Raw genomic sequence first — 9,260 nt, forward strand, 5'->3', positions numbered from 1 at the left:
GCTCATATCTGCCTCTCTCACTGAGGGGGACGTCCACTACATGGACATGGATTTGTTCATCAACCAAACTTCAGATCACTGAGAGCAGAGGACATTAGATTATTATATTTTATTATATATTGTTTTTCTGTGTGAAATGACAAATATCCAATTACATACATAAGGACAGTGTGTACATTTATTACATTTGCCCTTTCATTTACTTTCATGGTGGACTAGACATTTTTTTTCTAATTGTTATATTTTAAAAATATACTTTTACACATGACTATTGTGGCTATTGCCCACCACATTAAAAACCAATAGAACATCTTCTACTCAGAGGAAGAGGGCGGGCTTTACATGGTGTCAGTGACAGAAATGACAAAAAGCTCAAATGAGTGAGAAGGACGATGAAGGAAACATCTGTGCTGTGTCTGCTCTGTAAGTAGAATCTCTGTGTTTGTTTGAATTCTTGTACTTTGACTGTCTGCTCTCCTGATAACTGATGATGGAGGAGAAGACATGAAAAACAAATCAGGCTGAATTCAAGTTCAAAACACCACGAGGACCAACTGCAGGTCTGAACTGACTCTTTATCTTTGCTCAGGAGTCGAGGAAACACAGCAGGCAGTGAAAAGCTCAAATCATTCACTCATTATATCAACACAGCTGAAAGTTTGAAACATGAAATTTTAACATGTTCATCATTTTAGTCACATGTAACTGTTTATAAAGCTTTACACTGCACAAAGTGACCGTTACTCTCTGAGCTGTTTGTGGTTTAAACAGAAACTAAAGGACCCCCATTTTTCTGTTTCTTGAGGAAAAGAAAAAAAGAAGTTGTTTCATCAGAGGGCTGCTAATCTTAAAAAGAGGAAGTTAAATGTCTGAATCCTCCACAAACAGGCCATGAATATAAAGCTGTTTAGTTAAATATGATATGTTTTATAATATAATTAATAAATAGATTCAGTGAACTCATTACAGTGTTTTCTCTTTAACTGACTTTAATCATTTTTATGTGACACCAACATTTTAAACTCCATCATTCTGATTGTAACTAAGTACTTTTACTCTGCTTTTCCAGTACTTCTACTCACTGACACCTTAATGCTGTGTTCAGCTGAGCTTAAATCTGAACGTGTGACCAACCAGTGAGCTGTGGAGACACAAGCCTCGGATCTGATGACCTAATTATCATCATCATCATCATCATGGGTTCTCCATGTCTTCAACTACTAGAGCTCACCAGTGTGTGCTTGTGTACGGTGAATATAAAGTATGGAATTAACTGTTCAAGAATTAAAGACATTTTTATTTTTGGGGCTCAAAGCAACTGGACAACTGATTGACCACAGCTTCATGACCAGGTGAGTTCTGTTCTGTGTTTCACTGTTTGTATTTGTGTTTTAAAGATTTTCAGTGTGATACAAGGCCTTCTGTGATGTCAGTTGATGTGAAGGAGGCCATTAATAGGCTGTAAAACAAAAATAAATCTATCATGAAACTGGTATAATCAACTATCCAATTACTTTTCAGCCTCTGAAAATGGGATGGGGGTTTTTACGGCATCTCACAAAAGTTTATCTTTTTTTTTTCTCCCATGCCCCTTGCGGGGCTCCATAAACTTGAGACAGAAAATAAACAAATACAAATAAATTTTAAAAATCCATGACGTGGTGGGATTCCATCAATTTTTTTTTTCCCACTTTATTTTATTTTATACCCTTTATTGATCCCATCTGTCCAGTCTCTTCCACTTATCTTTGCTGTGGGGGGCTGGAGCCTATCCCAGCTGTCTTAGGGCGAGAGGCAGGGTACACCATGGACATGTCGCCAGTCTGTCGCAGAGCTAACAAATAAACACAGACAACCATTCACACTCACATTCACACCTATGGGTAATTTAGAATTACTAATTAACCTAACCACACTAACTGCAAGACTGAACTGTGGGAGGAAGCTGGAGTACCAGGAGAGAACCCACACAAACACAGGGAAAACATGCAAAGTAATTATCTGTCCTGAATCTGTATTTTTAGGTCATTTTTAAATAAGTTTATCATTCCAGTGTTTTCAGTGTGGGAGAAGTCTAAGGAGCTTGGAAAGAAAAGCGTCTGGACTTCTTTGAGTTGCTTGAAGACGTTTCACCTCTCATCCGAGAAGCTTCTTCAGTTCTAAGGGTCAATGGTGGAGAGTCCCAGAGAAGGAACACACACATGTAAAGGAAGCACTTAAAACATGTGGCTATCTTAATTTTATAAAGTCGTTTATAAAGTCAGCAAAGATGCACAGAAAAGAAGATCAGACACCAGCAAGGGAGGATAAGAAAGACAGACGCAACAACACTGTCATCCCCTATGTAGCCGGTGTATCAGAGAAACTCAGGAGAGTTTTCTCCAAGCACGACATCCCAGTGTACTTCAGACCCAGCAACACACTCAGACACAAACTGGTTCACCCGAAAGACAAAACTCCTAAACACAAACTTAACAACGTGGTGTATGCTGTACAGTGCAGTGAGGAATGCCCGGACCTCTACATTGGAGAGACCAAACAGCCACTTCACAAGCGCATGACACAACATAGAAGAGCCACCTCCACAGGACAAGACTCAGCAGTCCATCTGCATCTTAAGGACAAAGGTCACTCTTTCGAGGATGCCAATGTTCACATTTTGGACAGAGAGGACAGATGGTTTGAAAGAGGAGTGAAAGAAGCCATTTACGTCCACTGTGAGCGACCATCTTTGAACAGAGGCGGTGGTTTACGACACCAACTGTCTGCCATCTATAATCCAGTTTTGAGATCCCTTCCCAGACGCCTTAACGCCCACTCACATCCTGGGCCATCTGACCTCAGGGAATCACATGATAGGGTGGGGCCAGGTTTAACAATGAGCTCACCCGAAACCCTGGCTGATTGGGACCCACACCCACTTTCACACCTTGGCTCATGTGATTAGGTAGAGGATCATCAGGGGGTCCTTTGTCCCTCTTTGGGGGGAAACTCCCACTAGGTTTAAATCTGGGACTCTCGGCCATTTGACCTTAGAACTGAAGAAGCTTCTCGGATGAGAGGTGAAACGTCTTCAAGTAACTCAAAGAAGTCCAGACGCTTTTCTTTCCAAGCTCCTTAGACTACGATGACCTGGATGACTGAGAACCTTCACAGACACAGTGTGGGAGAAAGTACTCTGAGCCTTCAAGTTAAACACTACAGTGGCTTGCAAAAGTATTCGGCCCCCTTGAACTTTTCCACATTTTGTCACATTACAGCCACAAACATGAATCAATTTTATTGGAATTCCACGTGAAAGACCAATACAAAGTGGTGTACACGTGAGAAGTGGAACGAAAATCATACATGATTCCAAACATTTTTTACAAATAAATAACTGAAAAGTGGGGTGTGTATAATTATTCAGCCCCCTGAGTCAATACTTTGCAGAGCCACCTTTTGCTGCAATTACAGCTGCCAGTCTTTTAGGGTATGTCTCTACCAGCTTTGCACATCTACAGACTGAAATTCTTGCCCATTCTTCTTTGCAAAACAGCTCCAGCTCAGTCAGATTAGATGGACAGCGTTTGTGAACAGCAGTTTTCAGATCTGAGTTTTCAAACTAATTATACCATGTATAAAAGTAACATTTTTTGACTTTTTATTATTAGCGTTATAGTCACATAATTTCAGAAGCTTGTATTTAATCTCCATAAGAAGCAGTCCTATTCAGCAGCATGCAAATGACACATTTATTCATAATAAAAGTATTTTTATTAGAAGATTATGAGTGAGCAAAATATATTGTTCTTCAAAAGAGAAAAATAAACAAAAAATCCATATTATTGAGTTGACAGAGTATTGACAGTAATGACCAGTGTTGGTCAAGTTACTTGAAAAAAGTAATCAGTAACTAATTACTAATTTCTTCGCCCCCTTTAACAGGTAGCTCATATCTTTTATGCCCACATTTAACCTGTGTCTAACGAGCTTTTAGTCTCCTAAACAACACATTTTCTAGAACTCTGGTTCTCTGTGGACTAATTGTCACAGGTACAATACATGCATAAATTTCAAAACCACAAATCTTCTGTTGACAACCTTTGACACATTTAAAAAGATCATTTTCTCCGTCTCCACGCCAGGTGCTTCCTGTTGAACTTCCCACTTTCGCTTATGTCTGGAACAGCAGACGCACGTCCTAGAACAAACTGTCACTTATGCAAGTGTGATACCCACTAATGTGTGATCACATTTATGTGAATTAATTTAAGTAATTTTACTTTCAATGTAAGTGATATTTCCATTTTGGAGTGCCCTAAATAACTACAGTAATTTTAACAGGAAACTTGGTAACTACTCTGGGATATTTGTAGCGGACGCTCCATTTTTGTACCAGTAGGTGGCAGTGTGAGACCATGGTTTGGCCTGTTGTTAGCAGCCTGAAGCGCATGCTCCGCGCTGTTTTCTCATAATGGCGGAGTATTCAGGAACTGCAAGCCACGTCTCCTTGTCTGATCATTTCTTTCCTGTTTACAGGTTCGTATCGTGCCCAAAATAGAATATAACAGCAATTACATCCATTATATAGCATAGATTAACCATTATGGTTGTAAACTGAAAGCGCACAACGTTGTGTAGTACAATAAATTAGACTTTTGTAAGTATTTGTTTCCAGCTTTAGTAGCATGCTATGGTTAGCATGTTAGTTTGGGTCACACACCTCCTTATGCTCTGTGATGTTAGTGATCGGCTCCACCGTTATTCTGTGTTGTTTTAGTCCCTTGTTTTCTGCCATAAAGTGTTTCCGTGGTGCTGATGACGCCATTCTTTCAAACTATATGAGATTTATAGATTTGTCTTGTTGGGATTCGTTTCGAACAAAGTCTTACAAGGATATTGGTCATGTTGATGACGTTGGAATGTGTTAATTCCCTTTAGTCTAATTGGTAACAGAACACATATGGAAAATGTGTGAGCTATGCTTAGGAATAAGTAAATACACAGTTGTAATACTGTAAAAGTAATAAAAGGAGTGCATAATTGTGAATTTAAATAAATAATGGCGGAGTATTCAGGAACGGCAAGCCACGTCTCCTTGTCTGATCATTTCTTTCCTGTTTACAGGACACATATATAGCTGTCCACAGGTGCTGCCACCCGGTACCTGTAACACAAGCACAAAATGCAGTTACATTATACATATATAATCTTCAATTTTATTCATTTGGGTAAGCTACACTTTTAACAACCTTTGACACCCTTTTAAGAAACTCTCTTCTTCTCTTATCTGATCATCTCAAGCACGTCCTGTACTCAGGGCCTGCTTATCTATCACACCATCACTGCTTGCTAAGCAAAAGCAAAGCGAAATGTTTTTCACCTCTACCCCACAAATCAATCTACATAATATTTATGTCCGTAAGGATGCATTAAAAAACTGTTGCAAGTGCATAAGTTTCCAAGCAAAATGTGTGTTAACTCTCACCTACAAGTGAACCTTCATGTTATCTATGTCTATAAGCATTTTGTATTGACCTTTGTGTCACCTTTCACAATACATCAGAAGAAAATCATTATGACCGCTTATTCTACTAAATCATCAAACAGAAAACAGACATTTTTAATCAATTAACTTTAAGCATAGAAGCAATTACTTATGCCTAAATTTTATCATAACCAAAACAAACTCCCACCAGATCCTACCATGATCATAAAGCCCCTTATTTCAAATTAAACCTTAAATCCCCCTTTTTGACACACCTCATGTGTCAAATATAACATGTTCTTGATACAGCATATTCTAATTTCATTTTGCTCCTCTTAATGTAACGGTACATTCTAATTATACTTTATCAGACTTAACCAAAATATATATGCTTTCCTTACTTTGCTCCTGTTCTAAAGGAAAAAACCTTGGTCACTTCGACAAGTGTTTGTTATTCTATAACTGCATTTTATATGAAAAGTCTAGCAATCCCCTATGTGACTCATAAATATTACTTTAAATGTAATTATTTTCCTATATAAAATTTAATTGACTTGTACCGTGGCCTATTTTGTTAATGGTAACATGAATTATATCGAAAAGTTTCTCCCCTTTTGGCCATTTCCCCACTATATAATTTACTACCATAATCTAAACCCCATCAATAACGCACAATTTACTTAAAGTGAACACCAGCAACCCAAAATCAGCAGCCAAAAAATTAAAATTAAGTCTGCAGCTCCACACTCATGTGAAACTACACTCTTCCCCTATGGTCTCTCTCCTCCTCGTGCCCAAAGCAAAACAAAACAAAGCAAAGCATCCCCTTTCTCTCCCCAACTTAGTCAATTGTTTGTCCCCCTTTATTCATGCCAACTTTGGTCCAGTTGTCAGTCCAGTCACAGTCCAGTCATTCACTCAAAAGAAAAACACTTGTCTATCATTTTAGTGTGGATTGACACGCCGAGAAAAAAGAGAGCTGATGATTAGCTCATCAAAACACAAAACATAATCACCTGACAGGTTTTCTCTAAGTGCACTGTTACAATTTTAAAGGGCCCAATTCTAGACATGTCTATGTTTACTAAAACTCCCTCTATTAAAATAAAACAAAACAAAACAAAAACCAACCCAAACCTAACTGACACAATCAACCCATCACTCAAACAACAACCCCAAAGATCTTAAACACAGAAAATTTTGTTTATTAATCTATCGATATGCTGTGGGGATTAGAACTTCAGGGTCACAAAAGTTTTGCCCTACTCTTGGTTTAATTAATACTTACATAATCTGAAATCAGACTTAAAATCGCTCCTTCTGTTCATTTTCCCTACATCATATCTAGTGGTTGGCCTCAGATTCCACAGCGTCCTGAGAGTCCGAGGTCAACTGACATAATTTCACCTGCTAAATACACAGAAAATCTTGTTAAAAGCCACACAGTTTGCACACAGTAATGTTCCCCTTTAAGCACTTTAACATACTTAGATTTACCATAAGATATAAACACGTTATAACAATGTATCATCACTAAATTATACATTTCTTGTCCAACTCTGCACTTCTGAACAGACCTTGTTTCCTCCATTTTACGCCTCTGACACACAGACACACAGGAAGCTTCTTTGTCACCACTCATTTCAGCTAATTTGCATACTGAGTCATATCTCAATAAGTTGCCACGACAAGAGAAAGGCATATTTAAATCTTACCACATTATTAAATTATTTTATTTTCTTCCTACAGTAATCACCTGTTTTGTTCAATTGACACAAGAGCACTTCCAATTCACTCTTTTAAAACTACTTCAGGGTTTAAATGTGCTAAATTCACACTACTTCAACACTCATAGACACACTCACATGCTCAAACTGTCTAATCCTCATGAGCTCTCTTATATTTGTAAGGTTAATGCATTTTCTGTTTGTGTGTGTGATTTTGTAAAGGTTTCTTTTTTGCAGTTTTCAGACTCCTTTACAATTCTCCACTTAAACAGTCAGTTTACTCTTTCCCAAATTTGCTAACCCAAATTTTGATTTCCCACCTTAAATAACAGCATCCCTTGTGTTCAGCCAGGAGTCAGAGCTTGCTTTTCAGGTCCAGGGACACATGACGCTGTAAACAATTCAACCAGACACTTCCTGAACATTTCCAGTCATGTTAACCTATAACTTTCTTCCGACCGCTGCATGTGGAAAATTGGTCCAGGTCTGCTTGCACCTACAGACAACAAAACTGAGACATTTTCATTATTATCATGAGTGCTTAAACGACCCACTACTCTCTCTCCGGCCAGAAATTCCAATTTATTTCACGTATTCACATTGATAGTGTAGGTGTGTTCTTCATTGCGTTTACGTGGTCATGTCAATTCAGTGTAAGCTGCTCCTTAATTGCATATCTATTTTATAATCAGGTTTAATTCAAGCATCTTTTCACTAAGCTGTGGATTCAAACTCTCACTTCTGCTTCCCTCCAAAAATAATTTCACATGTAACAATTTGTATGTGTGTTTTCTATTCATTAATGTAATTGTCAGTTATTTCTGTCTTCATTACACCTTTTCTTTTATTTACCTCTTTGTTGTGATCTGGTGGACATCTCTAAACCATCATGAGTTCCAGCTTCAATTTCAAACCAATCATATCCTGTATTCTCGCATTCGAACTTGTCCTGGCTTCACCTCTCACCGGTCCTTGTGTGGCCTTCAAAGCTCCAACAAACACAGTCTGTTTCTTCTCTGTTTTTTCTTCTCCATTCCTCTTTTCAGTCTTCTCTTTTAAGTTAAGTCCCAGCCTGGCAAAATATCACATTCAGTGCCTTCAAACAGTCATGTCACACAGTTCTTACCAGCCACTGTGCATGTTGCATCACGTGCTTTTCATGCTGCTGCTCGAGTCGTCACTCGGTCTTATGTTTCATTTTGCACTGTCTTTTGCCTGCTGTTAATTCTTCAAGTCCACGATGTTCTGTCGGTCTTCGTCACGAGATTAACTGTCCTTTGAGCTTCTTCTCAGGCTCGGGACAAAGTGAGAGGTCAAGCTATAAAATTTTAGCCAAAACCTGGCTTGTTTTCCCAATTCTGTTAATCTATGCTTTTGCCGCTGTACTCAAGGTTCCATGTTGAGAGAAATCCACCTGTATTGACACACTAAAACATTCAATTAATATCCTTTTATCACTTTTTCTTAAGACGTTCCTTCCTCAGTCTCTCTGATCTCACACTACACACATCAACCAGTTTCCTTTTATGGGCATGCAAAGTTCCTCTCACACACAGCAGCACAGTATTTTTCTGTTTCTCTTTCCTGTTTCTACAGATTAATCAAACTCTTGTTTTTTACATTTACAGTCTACAAACCCTCTTTAGTTCTACTAAGTCTTGATCTAAAAACAATACACCCTTATTTCATGCACACACTTTTAAATATACTAAGCTCTTTGGTTTTTACAAGCACTCACTGTTGGGTCTGTTCCCACAAACCCCGCTAATTCTAGAGACTTATTCATCATGAATGAAAACAAGACAGTCAGCGATCGATCGATTACTTGCGCAAGGGAGGCCTCATCTATGTCCAGCATGGAAATGACCCCAAATCCGGCCTCCTCTCGCTGCCTTTTATTGAGAGACAGTTCACACAAAACACAGCAAAGCAACGCCCACATGGTTCTAAGGCATTGTATGTATATGTGTGTGAACTTCTGTATATAAGTAAGAGTGTGTGTGTGTGTGTGTGTGTGTGTGTGTGTGTGTGTGTGTGTGTGTGTGTGTGTGTGTGAGACCTCC

At 38.6% G+C, this 9,260-nt stretch overlaps 1 long non-coding RNA gene across 1 annotated transcript; it reads left to right on the forward strand.

Annotated features, from left to right (window-relative positions):
• The first annotated feature begins 3,586 nt into the window (after positions 1-3,586).
• Positions 3,587-6,580, forward strand: LOC112846111 (uncharacterized). The gene is made up of 2 exons (XR_003218942.1): positions 3,587-4,617; positions 4,990-6,580. It is a non-coding gene; the product is annotated as an uncharacterized LOC112846111 (long non-coding RNA).
• Positions 6,581-9,260: the final 2,680 nt, after the last annotated feature.

This window comes from Oreochromis niloticus, linkage group LG3, assembly GCF_001858045.2.
Source record: "Oreochromis niloticus isolate F11D_XX linkage group LG3, O_niloticus_UMD_NMBU, whole genome shotgun sequence".
Lineage (NCBI taxonomy): Eukaryota > Metazoa > Chordata > Actinopteri > Cichliformes > Cichlidae > Oreochromis > Oreochromis niloticus.